The sequence below is a fragment of the Rhineura floridana genome, chromosome 4 (assembly GCF_030035675.1).
Source record: "Rhineura floridana isolate rRhiFlo1 chromosome 4, rRhiFlo1.hap2, whole genome shotgun sequence".
NCBI classification, from domain to species: Eukaryota; Metazoa; Chordata; class Lepidosauria; order Squamata; family Rhineuridae; genus Rhineura; species Rhineura floridana.
Genome location: NC_084483.1, coordinates 8661938 through 8680965, shown reverse-complemented (window position 1 = coordinate 8680965; position 19028 = coordinate 8661938).

Genomic DNA, 19028 nt, shown 5'->3' with positions numbered 1-19028 from the left:
CTTAAAAAGCACAAGTGAAATTTTCCAATCCATTTTATGTGTCTTCTCCCAATTTCCTCAAAATTGCAGTGTAAAGGAATTTGGCGATCAAAGTGAATGAGACTGGCAGGGCATGAATCAAGAGAAAGAAACGAGGATCCCAATTTTAGACTGTTTTGATTAAATCCATACATTGGCTCTACCTACATTTTCTGTGTGTGAGCTACAGCTGAACATATCATTTCCCCTTTCCAAAAATTTACTCTACAATGTTGTATTTATCCATTACAATCCTGATAGGTCAGCATTAATTATAATAATATAAACAATTTGGCCTATAATAGGTCTATTTTTCTCATGTAAAACTGAAGCTTCAGAGGCCAAAATCACACTATTATTAAGCCACAACTTCATGTGCAAATAGGTATTCTGGATTGAGTGGTTAAAAGGCCTTTTAAAGAGGAGAACAGATTTATAGCACAAAATGGAAGAATCTACTTATATTTTTTTCAAATATTTCTGATTCAGGGATATGGAATTTTCCCAGCACTCAAACAGTTACTGTAACTGTGTGATCCAGCTGAAGAGGAGGCTTCTGCTCATTAATGCCTCACTGGATAAAGTACACTTATGCAATCTAGGAGCTGGAGCTGTTCATGAACAGCCTTGGTCAGAAAAGCAGTAATCGCATCAATCAGCTCATCAGGATGAAGGGACCTGGGCTTATTCCTGTTCCCCACCAGGTAGCCACAGATAGATGGGTGAAATTCCATCTACAGATAGATGTATCACCAGAAAGATGGGTGAAATCCTGCATTTGCTGCAGTCTCTTTCCATTGACTGACCCTGTAGTGTGGGGGGGAGGGAATGGGGGCCCCATCCCCCCACAGGTGTACTACCCCCTCATTTTTTTGGAAAATTGACTTCATTTTAATTTGTGACATGACAAGACAATAACAAAAGTTTTTAACTTCTTAGTTATATCATAAACTATTCTGGTTGTTTTTCACCTTTTGATATCCTTTTGTTCACTGTATCATAGAATCACAGAATCACAGGACAGTAGAGTTGGAAGGTGCCTATAAGGACATCAAGTCCAACCCCCTGCTCAATGCAGGGATCCAAATCAAAGCATTCCAGACAGATGGCTGTCCAGCTGTCTCTTGAATGTCTCCAGTGTCAGAGCCCATTACCTCTTTAGGTAATTAGTTCCATTGTCGTATGGCTGTAACACTTAGGACGTTTTTCCTGATGTCCAGTCGAAATCTGGCTTCCTGCAACTTGAGCCCATTATTCAGTATCCTCCACTCTGGAACAATCGAGAAGAGATCCCGGCCCTCCTCTGTGTGGCAAACTTTCAGTAGAATCATAGAATCATAGAACAGTAGAGTTGGAAGGGGCCTACAAGGCCATTGAGTCCAACCCCCTGCGCAATGCAGGAATCCAAATCAAAGCATTCCCGACAGATGGCTGTCCAGCTGCCTCCTGAATGCCTCCAGTGTCGGAGAGCCCACTACTTCTCTAGGTAATTGGTCTCATTGTTGTATGGCTCTAACAGTTAGGAAGTTTTTCCTGATGTCCAGTCGAAATCTGGCTTCCTGCAACATGAGCCGATTATTCCGTGTCCTGCACTCTGGGACAATCGAGAAGAGATCCTGTCCCTCCTCTATGTGACAACCTTTCATGAAGAGTGCTATCATACCTCCCCTCAGTCTTCTCTTCTCCAGGCTAAACATGCCCAGTTCTTTCTGTCTCTCCTCATAGGGCTTGGTTTCCAGTTCCCTGATCATCTTTGTTGCCTTCCTCTGAACCCATTCCAGTTTGTCTGCATCCTTCTTGAAGTGCGGAGACCAGAACTAGACACAGTATTCAAGATGAGGCCTAACCAGTGCTGAATAGAGGGGAACTAGTACTTCATGCGATTTGGAAACTATACTTCTGTTAATGCAGCTGTTACGAGGCAGGGCCATGGAGCTTGCTAAACTACAATTCCCACCCACACCCCACACCTAATGGTATGGCTGGTTATGCTTTCCCACGAGGTTTTGTGCGAAGAGTAACAAGGGCAGAAATTAAGATACAAAAACTAAAGCTACAGCATAAATGTTCTGCATAATTGTTATCTTGTTCCTTTGGCAGATTTCCCTCACCCACAGTGAATCCCATTGTTTGTTAGGAGCCTTAGTTTTCAGGGTCAGTTAGAGATACACACACACATACACAACATCACCAGACTTTCATACCCTCCTTGGCAGGAGGGGGAGAGAGGAAAAAGTATTTTAAAACCGAGGCTTGAAGGTAGAAAGAGAGGGAGGAGAGGAAGAAAGAGAAAAGGGGGGCTGAGGAACTCCAGAGCTCCGACACACGTGTACGACGCTCTCAAGGAACGCATCAAGGACTGCAGGGACAGAACCGGGGAGACTCAGGGTCTCGGTGCAAAACCTTGAGACCAAGAGATTCCTTCCTGGTTTTGGATCAGAGCTCTTCCACATAGCTTCAGCTGTATTCAACCACCCATTCCAGGCATAGGATAGGTAACATCTCCTACCTTTCACCTCTTATAGTAATAGGGTCCTTTGATTTCTTTAGTTTAAAGTTATGAATGGGTTAGGATATTAATGATTAATGCTGCCATGCACCCAAGTAATTCTGTAATGTTTTCCTACTCTTTCTCTCAATAAAATCAAGCTTTGCTTTATTTTGGTTTGGACCTGCATTTCTTGGGTTAAATATATACACCATTTAAGCACATTTCAGGGCAAAGCGCTTGTTTTATCCCTAGCAAAAGATCCCCTCCTCTCAAGGAGGTGTGTTTCATGGGACATGAGGGTGGCAAATGCACACACTCAGGTTCCCAAGAGCACATGTCGTAACACAGCCTAATATAGCATTTGCCTTTTCTTTTCTTTTTTTTATCATTAATTTTTATTCAAATTTTCAAAGACAAAAAACAAAACAAAACAAAAATAATTAAACAATAAGATAAAATGTTGACTTCCGATTTGTCGCAGATCAGTTATAGGTCTACAATATATAACAATCCTGTCTCTTAAATTATATTATAAAATCACTTTCCTCCAGTAGTTATCTTAATTAATCATCAATTCTCATAAACATTACTTTATTCTTTCCACAAAAAGTCAAAGAGAGGTTTCAATTCCTTGAGAGATAGATCTTTCAATTTTTCTCCAAATAGACATGTCGATTAATCCATCTCATTCAAATTTGTTAGGTCCAATAATTTCAATAGCCATTCTTCCATTATCTATATTAATTCCATCTTCCATCTTCAATAATCCTGTTAAGTCCAGTAATTTCAGTAGCCATTCTTCCATTATCAGTATCCCATAATAATCTTGTTGTCATAGCATAGTCCAAATAGACATATCGATTAGTCCATCTCATCAAATCTGTTAGGTCCAATAATTTCAATAACCATTCTTCCATTATCAATATTAATTCCATCTTCCATCTTCAATAGTCCTGTTAAGTCCAGTAGTTTCAGTATCCATTCTTCCATTATCGGTATCCCATGATAATCTTGCTGTCATAGCCATAGTCATATAATGAGTCTGATGGGAATTTCCTTTATCACAAATATTTCCCCGCCATCAACTCTGAATATGCTGCTGAAATATTGTCGTAAAGTCATATCTCTGTTCTTCTTTTTTACAAAATGCACTGGCTCATCTCTTGAGAGTTTTTCCATTGTCACATATCTGTAATTAATTCCATAGATTTTTTCTATGTCAATCTCCATCACATCATTCCAGTCCAGAAAATCATCCAAGACATTGATAACTTTATCTCTAATATCTTCATTAATTTCTTCAGAGACAACGTTGAATTCCAAACAGTAAACTTTATTTCTAATATCCGTAAACTCCAAATCTTTTTCCACTTCCACATTTGTTCCAATCTCCAGGGCTTGTATCTTCCCTTTAATTTTTCTTTTCTCATCTCTAATCTCATCAATCTTCTCTTTCACAGAATCCCCTATCTCTTTAAGCTCCTGCGTCATTTTGCTAAATTCAATTTTCATCTCCTGTCTACCCTGTCTCAGGGTTTGTTTCGTTATCTCAATCTCATCCATTATTTTCTGAAACATAATTTCTTCCATGGTCTCAGCCACTTTCCTGGTTGCCATTCTTAAAACCACAAAAACAAAAATTATTTCAGCCACAATTGGGTTAATATTCCAGGCTTGCTGAAATCATAGTGTAGACAGTACAGCCTGCCTTATCTCTTATATGTTCAGGAATACAAAACAAATTTAGTTCCCAGCATCAAAACAATTAGTGGCGTCGTGAATAAGCAGATTCATCAAAATGAAATAGACCAAAAAGAAAATAGTCCCGGACATATAATACTCCAAAGTTCATAAATCAAATTTATTTATTTTTTTCCCTCCTAGAAATAGAAATCCCTCTTCCGTTAGTATCTTTAGAATGCACTTCCAGGCCAGCTTTTCGCAATAAAAACAAAGATAAGCTTTTTCAATTTCTTTCCTTCTTAATTTTGTGAGTAAAAGAGAAGAGTTATAACTCACCCAGAAATTCTTTATAGCTGATTCATTGACAAATCTCTTTTTGCTGCAGCAATTTAAACCAAGTGAAAAAAAGATAGAAAGAAGGATGCTTGCCTGTTAAAGTCCGTTTTTCTTTGAAGAAAAGATAAACGTGTCGCTTAATCAGTTAGAGCTTGTTGGAAGTCCATCGGCATTGCTGGCTGAACCTTCTCTCATAAATTAATGAAATCCAGTCCTCCCAACCAAAACAGGCTTTGTGGTTAATCTCTACGTTTCTCCCTGCCCGGGAGAAAATCTTTACCAGTCAAAAGAAAACATTCTGACTGATTTTTAAACTGAAAAAGCTTCTTCTGAGACGAGAGCTTGACTCAGAGGCAGCACAGGCGAAGCAACCCTTCCCGGAAGTCCCAGCATTTGCCTTTTCTGCAGCCACATCACACTGTTGGCTCATACTCAGCTTCTGATCAACAACAATTCCAAGATCCTTCTCACATGTCGTATTGCTGAGCCAAGTATCCCCCATCTTATAACTGTGCATTTGGTTTCTTTTTCCTAAGTGTAGAACTTTGCATTTATCCATGTTTAATTTCATTCTGTTGTTTTCAGCCCAATGCTCCAGTCTATCAAGGTCCCTTTGAATTGTGTTTCTGTATTCCACGGTATTAGCTATGCCCCCCAATTTTGTATCACCTGCAGATTTGATAAGCATGCTCTGTACCTCCTCATCGAAATCGTTAATAAAAATGTTGAAGAGCACTGGGGCCAGGACTGAGCACTGTGGTACCCCACTCGTTACTTCCGCCCAGTTTGAGAAGGAACCATTGATAAGCACTCTTTGAGTACGATTCTGGAGCCAACTGTGGATCCACCTGATAGTTGTTCCATCCAGCCCACATTTAGCTAGCTTGCTAATCAGAATATCATGGGGCACTTTATCAAAAGCTTTGCTGAAGTTGAGATATATTATGTCCACAGCATTCCCACAGTCTACAAGGGAGGTTACCCGATCAAAAAATGAGATAAGATTAGTTTGGCAGGATTTGTTCTTCATAAATCCATGTTGGCTCCTAGTAATCACTGCATTGTTTTCAAGGTGCTTACAGATTGACTGCTTTATAGTCTGCTCCAGAGTTTTTCTAGGGACTGATGTTAGGCTGACTGGTCTGTAGTTCCCCGGTTCCTCCTTTTTCCCCTTTTTGAAGATAGGGACAACATTAGCTTTCCTCCAGTCATCCAGCACTTCACCAGTCCTCCACGATTTCGCAAAGATAATAGACAGCGGTTCAGACAGTTCTTCAGACAGTTCCTTCAATACTCTAGGATGCAGTTTATTGGGCCCTGCCGATTTGAACTCGTTCAAAGTGATTAGGTATTCCTTGACCATTTGTCTATCAAGCTCAAGCTCCAATCCTGCCCCAGGATGGTCATAGACCCTTTTTTGGGAGAAGACTGAGCCAAAGTAGGAATTGAGCACTTCTGCCTTTTCTTTGTCATCTGTTATCATTTTGCCATCCTCATTGAGTAGCTGTGCCACCATTTCTTTTCTCTGTCTTTTACTATGGACATACCTGAAGAAAGCTTTTTTGTTGCTTTTAGCATCTCTCACTAACCTCAGCTCATTCTCAGCTTTAGCCTTCCTGATGCCATCCCTGCAATTCCGTGATACCTGCCTGTAATCTCCCTTTGTGACCTGGCCTTCTTTCCACTTCCTGTATGTGTCCTTTCCCCCCTCCTCCCAGGTCATCTCTAAGCTTTTTGTGAAGCCAATTGGCTTCTTCTGCTGTTCCCCCCCTTTTTTTCCTTTTTGAAATTGCTTGCCATTGTGCTTTTAAAATTTCCTTTTTTAAAAACTCCCACCCATCTTGGACTCTTTCTCATTAGGCTCACTTGCCATGGAACCATACTTACAATTGTTCTGAGTTTATTGAAATCAGCTTTCCTGAAGTCTAGGGTGCGCGTATGGCTACTCTCAGCTTTTGCTTCTGTTAAAATCAAGAATTCAAGTATGGTGTGGTCACTTTCCCCCAGAGTTCCTGTAAGTGCCACTTCATCCACCAAATCACCTCTGTTGGTTAGAATCAAGTCCAGGATAGCTGATCCTCTAGTTGCTTCCTCCACTTTCTGTAGGAGAAAGTTATCTCCAACACAAGTCAGAAATTCCTTGGAGGGGCCGTGTTTGGCAGAATTGGTCTCCCAACAGATATTAAGATAAGTCCCCCTTTACTACTACATCATGACTTCTCGAAACATTGGCAATTTACTTTTCAAAAGTTACATTCTCGTCTTCTCCTTGATTGGGTAGTCGGTAGTAGACTCCAAGCACCACATTCCTTTTATTACTTGCCCCATTAATTTTAATCCAGATACTCTTGGTGGAGCTACCAAGCTCATCTTCCTGAATTTCTATGCAGGGATATATATTTTTAACATATAGCACAACTCCACTTCCCTTTTTATTCCTTCTCTTTTTTTTGAACAAGTTATATTCTTCAATTGCTGTATGTCATGGGAGTCATCCCACCAAGTTTCAGTTATACCTATCAAGTCATAATTGCCCTCATGTATTAAGGGTTCAAGTTCGTCCTGCTTGTTTTCCATGCTCTGCACATTAGTATACAGACATCAAAGACCATGTGATTTATGGCTTGGCTTCCTTACTAATTTTTTCTGAGGACTGTTACTAGGCCCTATTAGAGCTGATCTCTCTGTTCCTATTACTGTGCACAAGCTTTCATCAGTCGTTACCACCAAGTTTACGTCTCCCTCCCCCTTAGGATTCAGTTTAAAGCCCTCCTGATGAACTTCTCCATGCTGTGGCCAAGCACATTCTTCCCAGTCCTTGTGAGATACAACCCATCACTTGCCAGCAGTCCATCTTCTAGGAAGCATAGCCCGTGGTCCCAGAATCCAAATCTCTCACGTCGGCACCACCTTCGTAGCCATTCATTCACACATCATTAACATCATTTTTTTCTTATGAAACAAAAAATATGCCAGTCACTTAATTCATGGTGTTCATACTAAAGTTCCTGTTAACTTGACCTTTATATAGCTCATTATGTAAGTTAACACACTTTTTCCATGGAGGGTGTTTCCTTTCCCTTCCCCTGAACTGCCCCTCACATTCTCGTGACCACTGGGGGAGGGGGGATTGGCAGGTGCTAAGCACTCCCCCCCCAAATGCCCTATCTAGAAATGTGGTTGCCCCACCTAACAATGAAGGCTGGCTAAAGGGCTGCAACTGGACCCATGGACTAGATATCATTCTGTTACTTTTGCACTGGTATCTGTGGGGCTGTTATGAAAAAGCAAAAAATGCAATGGACATATTTTGACTGATTGCCTTGATAATCTCCAAACTGCTGTCACTGACATTCTATTAAGGAAAGCATTAGGGCTAAACAACGAGAAGCCAAATGTAGATCTCTTGCCTTTTAAAAAATGATTTATAGGGAGCCAGAGCTAATTAACTTCAAAAGATGCAATCCTGCTTTGAATCCATCTAATGTGAAAAGTATCCAGGCAGAGGTTCTGCAGAACAAAGTTCTGGAACTCACTCTATTTCCTGGAATCATTCTTCATAGCTTTTCAGGGTAGGGTATCTTTATGACATCCCTCACTGTTTGTTCAAGAAGCTGTTTCTAAGAAATGTGATCACCTCTCAAGAACATAGGATGTTCAGTCATGCTAGTGGCAACTACTGGAAAGGTACTGTTCTGCAAAACAACAACAAAAACATTTTAGTTCAAATGCACAATTTGGACATTTTTATTCATCCAGTTACATCAATGGTGACATTATGTTCTTATCTGGTAATCATCATAATACGTTACTCCTTTGCACAATAACCTTTTCATGCACACCAAAGAGATTTGCTTTGGCAACTATAGCTGCATTTGTCCCTCAGTGCCATATAACTGTATGCTTTTTGGGAACTATAAGTAAGGCTCCAATCCTATGCATATTTACTTTGGAGTAAGTAAACTCAGTCAGAGTTACTGCTGGGTAAACACACGTAGAATTGGGCTGTAAATGTGTTTATAATCAGGAATTAAACTATTTCCCCCTAAGCTAATGCAAACATTAACATTCAATTTGAGCCAAATCCTAAATCACTGCCTTTCAAACAGGATACACCAAGAGTTTTTTTAAAACCAGATAGAATTTAGTATAGCTTGATTGAAATGTGTGACTATCATGGTATGAAATATTTTTGAGAATTAATTCTTAATTGGCCCAACCTGGAAGCCAACCAGACACCCTCAAAAGGACATTGAGTAATAGGAACTGGGTGGGTGGGGATGCAGCGGGCAGATAGCAAAACAGAGAAAACGAAAAGATCCAGTATAGGTTAAACTGGGGCAAAATGTAACCAGGAATGGGTTAAATGGGCTTTTTAAAGTGTGACACACTTTATGGATGCAATGAAAATTAGAATATCTAATAAGCCTAATTCAGGCATATCTTTTTGGATGAGGAACTTCAAGAATTTCTCTCAGGATATTGATTGTGACAGAGCCACAGTCCTGATCCAAATTCAGGTACAGCTACTATTTGCTAGAATTTTAAAGAAATGGAAGATCCAGTCATGAATCTCCAATAGCTCTCTTCTTCACACGTGAGGGGGGAAATGGGGATGGGCCCAGTGGATCTCCCCCTCCTGCACATATCCATCAAGATTTCTGCAGACCTCTATGTGTTTGCGGGCTGAATGTTTGCAGTCCTACCGGCGTTCAGCCCACAAGAAGTGGGAGTGGGGTGGGCATTGCATGAATAGTGGCAGGGATATGAGGAAGATGCCAAGGGACTCATTCCTACTCTCCCCCTCACGGGGGGGGGGGCAATGAATAGGGCTAATGTATTATTTATTATTTTATTTATTTATTTATTTTATTTATTGCACTTTTAAACCGCCCTTTAGCAACAGGCTCTCAGGGCGGTGTACAACAGAATAAAACCACATTTAAAAACCAGCGAATGTGGATTACAACATATAGGTCTAGTTTGGTTCTGAATTGCAGGTTCAGGTCAGTTCAAAGTACTTCTGTACAAAATTAAGCCATGTGAGCACACCTTGGTTTGGTTCAAACGGTGTTCTGGCATCTGCATGGTATCAGTAGCCCTATCAGCAACAATATGTCCCTTACATAACCCCTTCTCATGCTTCCTACCATATTAGACTTAAATGGTATTAGTACAGCTAAAAGGACTCTCCATGGCATTGGTTTTTACTTCCATGTATGACATTGTGGCCAGCATTAATTGTGGGCCTAGATACCTCACTATTCTTTCATAAAACTCTTGTACAATCCCTGTTGGATCCCCCACCCCACAATTTTGATCCTGCCTTTATAAACTGTTGTTAACTAAGTAGCACATCTGGCACTATCAAGAAACTGAAATGGACAAGGAAGTTCGACTGACACTGCATTTGTGAAAAGAGCAGGTTGTATAAATAAATACAAAGTTCTGTGAATTCTCTAGTGTCATGGAGAAAGCTAGTCTGATGCATGTCAACCTGTAGCTTTACTTTAGATGAATAAAAGCCCGACATGTACCATAACAACGTTTACAAGAAACATAAAGGAGTTTTCCCACAAGGTGAAACAGTCATCAAAATTCAGATTAAAGTCATTAATTAACTTTCAGAGACCTAAAGCTTCTGGAGCAAAGAGAGGGAAACTTAATTTATTAGATATACTGTATATTTTGAAACAGTGACTTGCCATTTTGCTCCATGTGGTTGCAGTAGCATGCAGCAGTAGATGTAATTCGAATCAAATGCCCACGATGCAGACTTGTAAAGATATGAGTATGTCATCCAGAACTCCATGGTGCCTGGATATCACTCCAGCTGACAGCACTCCTCCCTCCAGCAAACAACTAACATTGCCAAGGCCATAACTGGAAGAGGCAGCCGCTCCATTGTGCTTACTAGATCCAGTACCCCACCATGTCCTCATAGATTACTGTCATTTTTCTGCTTTTGCATTGCAGGGCAGGGGAGAAATTTTATTAAAAGATTTTGGGGCTGGAGATGGAGGTCTTGCTTGCTTTAATAAAAGTATGATGTGGGCAAGGGGTCCACCTCATGACACAAAGGTTTTTGCCATTCTTTCCAAAATTCTTTAAATCTCCCTTAGGCGCAGCAACTTATAGCTTGCTGGAATATCCGGGGGAGGAATCCCCTGGACATTCCGGGATATACAGACAGCTGTGCAAGGGAGGGCCCCTCAAAAACCGGATGACGTCGTTAACGTCATCTTTTAACTTCAGGAAAAAAAGGTTGCCTGGCTTTCAGCCTTTCTTGCATGGAAAGAAGCTTTGAATATGCAGGGTGGATCAGCTGACACAACCTGCAATTTCAAAGCAGTCTTTATAACCTGTGGGAATGCTGTGGACATAATATATCGCAACTTCAGCAAAGCTTTTGATGAAGTGCCACATGTTATTCTTTTTTTTTTTTCAATAATTTTTATTCAGATTTTCATAAAACATACAAGACAAAATCATAAAACATTCAAAGACAAAAAACAAAATCAAAAATAGTTAAACAAAAAGAAAAAAAAAAAAAATAAAAAATAAAGAGTAAAATATTGACTTCCCATTTGTCAAAGATCAAATCAGTTATAAGTCTATAATATATAACAATCCTGTCTCTTAAGTCATATTATAAAATCACTTTCCTCCAGTAGTTATCTTACTTAATCATCAAATCTCATAAACATTACTTTATTCTTTCCACAAAAAGTCAAAGAGAGGTTTCAATTCTTTAAGAAATATATCTATCAATTTTTTTTTCCAGATAAGCATATCGATTAATCCATCTCATTACTAATTATGATAATCTTATTGTCATAACCATAGTCAAAATAAACATTTCAATTAATCCATCACATCAGAATCTGTTAGGTTCAATAATTTCAGTAGCCATTGTTCTATTATCTCTATTAGTTCCATTTTCCATCTTCCATCTTCAGTAGTCTTGTTAAGTCCAGTAATTTCAATATCCAATCTTCCATTATCAGTATTCCATAATAATCTTGCTGTCAAAGCCATAGTCATATAGTAAGAGTCTGATGGGGATTACCTCTATCCCAAATATTTTCTTGCCATCCATTCTGAATAGGTTGCTGAAATACTGCTGTAAAATCATATCTCTGTTCTTTTTTTCAAAATACACTGGGTCATCTCTTAAAAGTTTTTCCATTGTCACATGGCTGCAGTTAATTCCATAGATTTTCTCTATATTGGGCTCCATCACATCATTCCAGTCCAGAAGATTATCCACGCCATTGATAACTTTATCTCTAGAATCTTCATTCATTTCTTCAGAGATAACATTGAGTTCCAAACAATAGATTTTATTTCTAAAGTCCATAGACTCCAAATCTTGTTCCTGTTCCACGTTGGTTCCAATCTCCGGGATCTCCTCTCTCACAGGGACCCCTATTCCAGTCTCCAGGATCACCTCTCTCACAGGGACCCCTGTTCCAATCTCCGGGGTCTCCTCTCTCACAGGGACCCCTTCCAGGGTCACCTCTCTCACAGGGACCCTTATATCTTTAATCTCCTGCTTCATTTTATTCAATTCAATTTTCATTATCTCAATCTCATCCATTATTTTCTGAAACATAGTTATTTCCAGATTTTCAGCCACTTTCTTAATTGCCATTTTAAAAGAAAAATATAGGAAAACCACTTCTTATTTCAGCAACAATTGGGTTAATACTCCAAACTTGGTGACATCACAGTATAAACAGAGCAGACAGCCTTATCTCTCCAATAGTTAAGTAAACAAAATGCAGTTCCCAGGATCGAAACAATTAATGGCAATCGTCAAGAAACAGATTCGTCAAAATAAAATAGACCAAAAAGAGAGTAGTCTCAAAACAGTATAATATTTTTCAAAATAAAAATCTGGAATAGAAATCCCTCTTCTGTGTATATCTTTAGAATGCAAATCCAGGACAGCTTTTTGCAACAAAAACAGAGATAAGCTATTAATTAGTGCGTAGCAGAGAGAAGTTATGGCTCCCCAGTGAGATGTCAAAAACTGATCAATCTGGCAAATCTCTTTTAAACAGCAACAATTTAAGTCAAGTAAAAGAAAAATATAGAAAGAAGGGTGCTTGCCTGTTAGTGCGTTCTCTCTTAGAAGATAAGGTGAACGTTCGCTTTATCAGATAGAGCTTGCTGTTAAAAATCCGTCCCACCTTCGTCGGCTGGACCTCGTCCCATAAATTAATGAGATCTGGTCGTCCCAACAAAAATAGGCTTTGAGGTTAATCTCTTCGTTTCTCCCTACCCGGGAGAAGTTTAATCAGTCAAAAAAAAAAGAAAAAACTGACTGATATATCTGAATAAGCTTCTTTTGAGGCAGGAGCCCGTCTCAAAAGCAGGCACAGGCTAAGTCACCCTTCCCGGAAGTCGAAGTGCCACATGTTATTCTGATTAGTAAGCTAGCTGAATGTGGGCTGGATGGAACAACTATCAGGTGGATCCACAATTTATTTATTTATTTATTATTTGATTCATATCCCGCCCTTCCACCCAGCAGGAGCCAGGGCGGCAAACAAAAGGACTGAAAACACTTTAAAACATCATAAAAACAGACTTTAAAATACATTAAAACAAAACATCTTTAAAACTGTTTTTTAAAAAAGCTTTCAAAAATCTTCAAAAAAAAAAGATTTAAAAACTTAATAAAAATAAAAAGGTTTAAGAACATATTGAAAAGTAGTTCCAACACAGACACAGATTGGGATAGGTCTCAACTTAAAAGGCTTGTTGAAAGAGGAAGGTCTTCAACAGGTGCTGAAAAGATAACAGAGATGGCGCCTGTCTAATATTTAAGGGTACAATTGGCTACAGAATCATACTCAGAGTGCTTATCAATAGTTCCTTCTCAAATGGGGGGGAGAGGTAATGAGTGGGGTACTGCAGGGCTCAGTCCTGGGCCTAGCGCTCTTCAAAATGTTTATTAATGACTTGAATGGTGAGGTGCATTAAGCAGGGGTTGGACTTGATGGCCTTATAGGACCCTTCCAACTCTATTATTCTATGACTCTATGCAGCAGGTCTCCCCTTGCCCAAGGTATGAGACAAGATAAGTTTTGGAAGTGCAGGGAATGCCAGCTGATATCCATGGCAGCCTATTCATTTTCCACGGCAGGGGGCTTACCATTATGGGAGTAGGCAGCTTAGTTTAGTTTTAGTTTATAGTTTATTTATATACCACTTTTTGGCCAAAAGATCCCCTTTTATTAAAACATATTACCAAAAAAAGAGAAAGAAATTACATAAGAAATAACCAGTAAAAAATATACAGTAAAAATGCAATGCAACAAGAACAAAGTAAAAAAAATTGCAACAAAAACAATGTTTTCAAATGATGCAGAAAGTTACCACAGCAGACATGATCTTAGGAGAGACCAGAGCTTGGAAAAGTTACTTTTTTGAACTACAACTCCCAGCAGCCCCAGCCAGCATGGCCACTAGATTGGACTGATGGGAGTTGTAGTTCAAAAAAGTAACTTTTCCAAGCTCTGGGAGAGACATTCCTTCTTTTCTTGAAAGCGCATGATGTCGTCAGCCAAGTTGTCCCTCTCCACCTCCATGTGGCCCTTGTTGGTGAGCTGGTCCACCTGCGCAAGCTACGGAGAGGATGTCCGACTCCCCAGGTGGCATGCTGCTGCCTCATGCCTGGCATGGACCTGTAAAGGATGGCGTGGAGCTCCTGGGCGGTGACGTGGTAGCTGGACGGGCGCTGCTTGCAGTCCAGAGCTCCATCAGGGCTTCTCTTCTTGGGCAAGGCTTCCTGGGGGTTGCACCGACACAGCGTGGCGAATCTCAATTCCCGGGGAAGGGTGCAGCAAGGCCCGGCAAGGCCCGGGGCATTGGTGAGGGCTGGGGCAGAGGAAGACCAGGCGCAGGGGACACAAAGACACTGGGCAGGCCCGAGTCAGAACTGCTCCCTCCAGACCTTCCTGCAGGGCTGGCAGGCCTCCCTGAGGCAGGTGCAGGCAAGGCAGCCCGTGTCCATGACTCCCAGCGAGCCACAGCACATGATGAGCTCCAGCAGCTCCAGCAGGGTCAGGGGACTGCAGATCCATTTAGTTGTTTATATACATTAGTGACTTGCTATGTAGAACCAGTGAGCTACCTTTCAAATGGAGCCTAGGTACTGCCTGCAAGCCCAGAAATCCCTCAGGCAGCAAAGAGTTACTGTTACTTTATTTTAACAATTGGCACTGGAGCTGCAATCAGCAGCTTCTACTTAATATAGCAATGTCCTCCTAGAGAATGGCCCCATGGGAATGGTGTCATATGTTGTTTCTAGGGGCACTGTTGGGGAAAATAAATGGGTTCCCCACTTGAAGTGGTGGCAGGTTTTCTTTAAAATAAGTCGAACCCTCTTCTGTGCTTCTCATAATGGTAGGTCCCCACATACGACAAAATTAATAAACTTTGCCCGTTCCCAGCAAAACTGGCTGAAAGTGTCCTCTTCACTTTTGCAGGGACCCAAATGCCCTTTCCCAAGTGGGAGGGTTTTGGAGTGCGTTGTCATCAGTATGCTGATGACACACAGCTCTACTTCTCCTTTACATCTTCTTCAGGTGAGGCAGTCGATGTGCTGAACCGTTGCCTGGCCGCGACAATGGACTGGATGAGAACTAACAAACTGAGACTCAATCCTGACAAGACTGCGATGCTGTTGGTGGATGGTTTCTCTGATCGGATGGTGGATATATACCCTGTCCTGGATGGGGTTACACTCCCCCTAAAGGAACAGGTGCGTAGTCTGGGAGTCATCTTAGACTCTTCCCTCACACTTGAGGCTCATGTAGCCTCGGTGGCCCGGAATGCGTTCTACCAACTTCGGTTGGTAGCCCAGCTACGTCCCTATCTGAGTAAGGAGGACCTCACATCAGTGGTACATGCTATGGTAACCTCACATCTGGACTACTGCAATGCGCTTTACGTAGGGCTACCTTTGAAGACGATTCGGAAGCTACAGCTAGTGCAAAATGCGGCGGCCAGACTGCTAACAAGAACTAAGCGGTCTGAGCATATAACACCTGTGCTAGCCCGTTTGCACTGGCTTCCAATATGCTTCCGGGCCAGATTCAAAGTGTTGGTACTTACCTATAAAGCCTTATACGGCGTGGGACCACGATATCTGTCGGAACGCCTCTCCCGATACAAACCGGCCCGTACACTATGGTCTACTACGAAGGCCCTCCTCCGGGTTCCGACTCATAGGGAAGCCCGGAGAGTGGTGACAAGATCTAGGGCCTTCTCAGTGGTGGCCCCCGAACTATGGAATGGTCTCTCCGAGGAGATGCGCCTGGCGCTGACACTATCGTCTTTTCGGCGCCAGGTTAAAACCTTTCTCTTCTCTGAGGCATTTTAATTCTTGTTAATTGTAAATTATTATATTTTGATTTTAGACTGTACAGTTTTGTGTACAGTTTTGTGTTATTTTTATTGTATTTTTAATGATCACCGCCCAGAGAGCTGTTGCTAGTCGGGCGGTATATAAGCTTAATTAAATAAATAAATAAAAACCCAGAACCAGTTGTTAGTGTTTGGCCCTCAAAGGCAATGATAGGAGTAAAGTGTCTGCTGCAGAAAAGTGGTTGTGCTCTCTGTACGGTTCAGCAGTGCATGATGAAGCTTATGTTGCAGAATATTTGGAAGAGTTCTGAGAAGACAAGTCTAACCAATATACTCTTCTTGTTTACACTCTTGGCTGTTAGGGAAAAGTGCTCCTTTTTTCCTGCCAAATGCCCTTTCACTATAGTGCTTGCCTGCCACCATAGGACTTGATGCTCAGGGTGTGCATGCCATTGGCCTCATGCTGCACACCCTATCTTCTGAGTTATGAGTTCCCTGTCAAGGGTTTCTGTACTGGGGTTGGTATGCTGTCACTGGGTGCAGAGAGAAAGTGGATAGCATCTTTTCAGAACCTGTGTATTAGACTAATTTGGACTAAGAACAAGAAGATCTAGTTCCAGATCTCCTACTGATCCCACTCACCTGTGAAGCTCACTGAGCCAGTCAGTCTCTCTCATGCTATCCTACCCCTCAGGGCTGTTGTCAGGATAAAATTGGGGGGAAGAGAACCTTATAAGCCACCCTGAGCTCTGTGGAGGAATGGCAGGCTCAGGGCCGGCCCCAGGCATGCCAGGGCCCTTTGGCACCAGCCTGCCCTGGGCCCTGGCACACGCATGCATGCACATACGCATGCATGCATGCCCCACCTACCTACCTACCAGGTGGGTGGAGGGGCAGGCAGGCAAGCGAGTGAGTGAGTGGGTGGGGATGTGGGATGGCGGGCAAGTGAGCGAGCGAGTGAGCGGGCAGGGGGGCTGGGGGGAGGGTGAGCAGGCGGGGGGCAGGGACAGTGAGCAGGCGGGGGGCAGGGAGAGTGAGCAAGCAGGCAGGGGGAGGGGGAGAGAGTGCACCAGCAGGCAGGCTGGCAGGGGGGAGAGCAAGCGGGTGCAGGCCGGCTGGTGAGCAAGGGGGCAGCTCCCTCCCTGCGATCCTCTGCAGTGAACCTGCCACAGAAGGAGAGTGCTACTCCCCCACCATAACGAGGGACCCTGGCCCACCTGGCCACCCTTTGGAGCTGGGCCTGGGCAGCCTAAAACTGACACCTTTGACACCTGACATTTATGGGGCGACTTCACATATTAAAACACCAGCAGGTATATTTACAGTTATGACATGTACCCGCTTGACATGAAAGAAGATGCATGTGTTTATGTGTGCAAAGTAAAACAATATCTTGGGGAACCTCAACAAATTAGCCATGGGTCCTTGCATTGTTTCATCCAGTTTGGAAACCTGTACCTATCCTGGCTCTTTGCAGCTTTTCTGCATGCTGTAAATGCAGTGAAAGATAGGCATGGATTTACTTCAGACAGTACAGGCACAAGAAGGGATACAACAACTTTTGTGAAATGTGGAATGGACTGTATGTGCACCTTTAATCACAGATACCTGAAGTTACATAAAGGGTCCAGAGTTTCTATCGCCAGGGTAGCATAAAAGAGTTATAGCTGATTGCCTCCTTAAATGGGAGTTGGCTGCGTTTACATTTTTCTTCCCCTATTATTTTCAAGGTCTCAGTGGTTCAGATAACTGAGACATGATTTCCCAAATACAGCAGATCCTTCCCCCATGACGTTGGTTGCAGAAGGCTCAGGACTTCTTTGTGACTAAATGACTGGAATTCAAGGCTCAGTCGTGTGCCAAGCTGAACCCCTCACACGGATCCCATTTGGTGTCTCAGACATGGGCAGAACAAAAAATTCATTGCTGCACTCTTTAAGCTGGTGCCCAATGATAGCTCCTAGCTGGAAATGGGAGGGTACCAATAAGGGGAGCCCTACAGAGGGGCTTGGAACGCCGATGCTTAGCAGAAGGCTGGGGGGGGGGGAAACAACGCCAAAGCGGAGGAGTGAGGTAGGAAAGATTAAAATGTTTAATGCTTCTCACATGTATTTTCATTGTGGAGAAAATCTCAGACACATGGACGTCTAGCAGTAAAAACATAAATAATCAGATATAGTTTGTAAAAATTGTTCAAGAGGTTTGCAGGAATAGCCTGGTAGTATCAAAATCTATAGGTTCTTGGTGGGCTTTTGCATAGATCCTACAATGACAGCCACTTCAGCATTCATTGAAATTTACATAGGGCAAGCAAAATAGAAGGGCAGACAGATATTGTGCCAGCAAAATATTTAGCCTAGCTTGGGCGGGTGCCAAAGACCTGTTGCTACCCTGGCCCCTCTTTTCTAGTGCTCTGATGAATGGCTGCCATTGTAATTGCCCAGAATGTCTTGCAGCAAGCAATTAAAATGGCAGGCTCCTGATGCTCACTAGAGGAACTTCTCCACCATTTTCATCCTCCTTCCTTTTTCTTTGTTGTTGATGCTGTCACTAAGCCCAACTCACCTGCCTCTCACTTTGGGCATAGGGGGGTCCATCACAGGGTCCCACACCAAGACAAATAAATCTGCAAGACACCTAGATGTAACGAGGAGGCTTAGTGTGGCATGCCCCATTCCGCCGTCCCATAATTCTTGTCTCATACCCCTGAACTATAGGGTTGTTTATTGCTGTTGTGGACTTCTTGCACAGTACAGGAGTCTGAGAAAGCTCTGTTCAGGAATTTGCAGGCTTTCTAACTGTGTAGGACAAAAAGTCTGGGAAGAGGCTTTTTCACTCTGCCTAATATGCTGACAGAGTCTGGAAAGAGGCTGTTTAATTAGTCAAAACAAACAGTAGATGAGCTCGTATGGGAGAATGCTTTCACATACACTGATGGGGGGGGGATGCTTCACAGCTGTGTTCCCAACCAGGCTATAATGACTTCAAGGTCACTGTGGGATTAACAAAAGTCAGAAGTGTGAGAACTAAGTACACTGACCAGTGGGAAAGATAAAAATCTCACAAGTATAGGTGCTACCTGTGCCCTCTCCCAGAGGGTCTTTTTAGTATAAATAAAGGG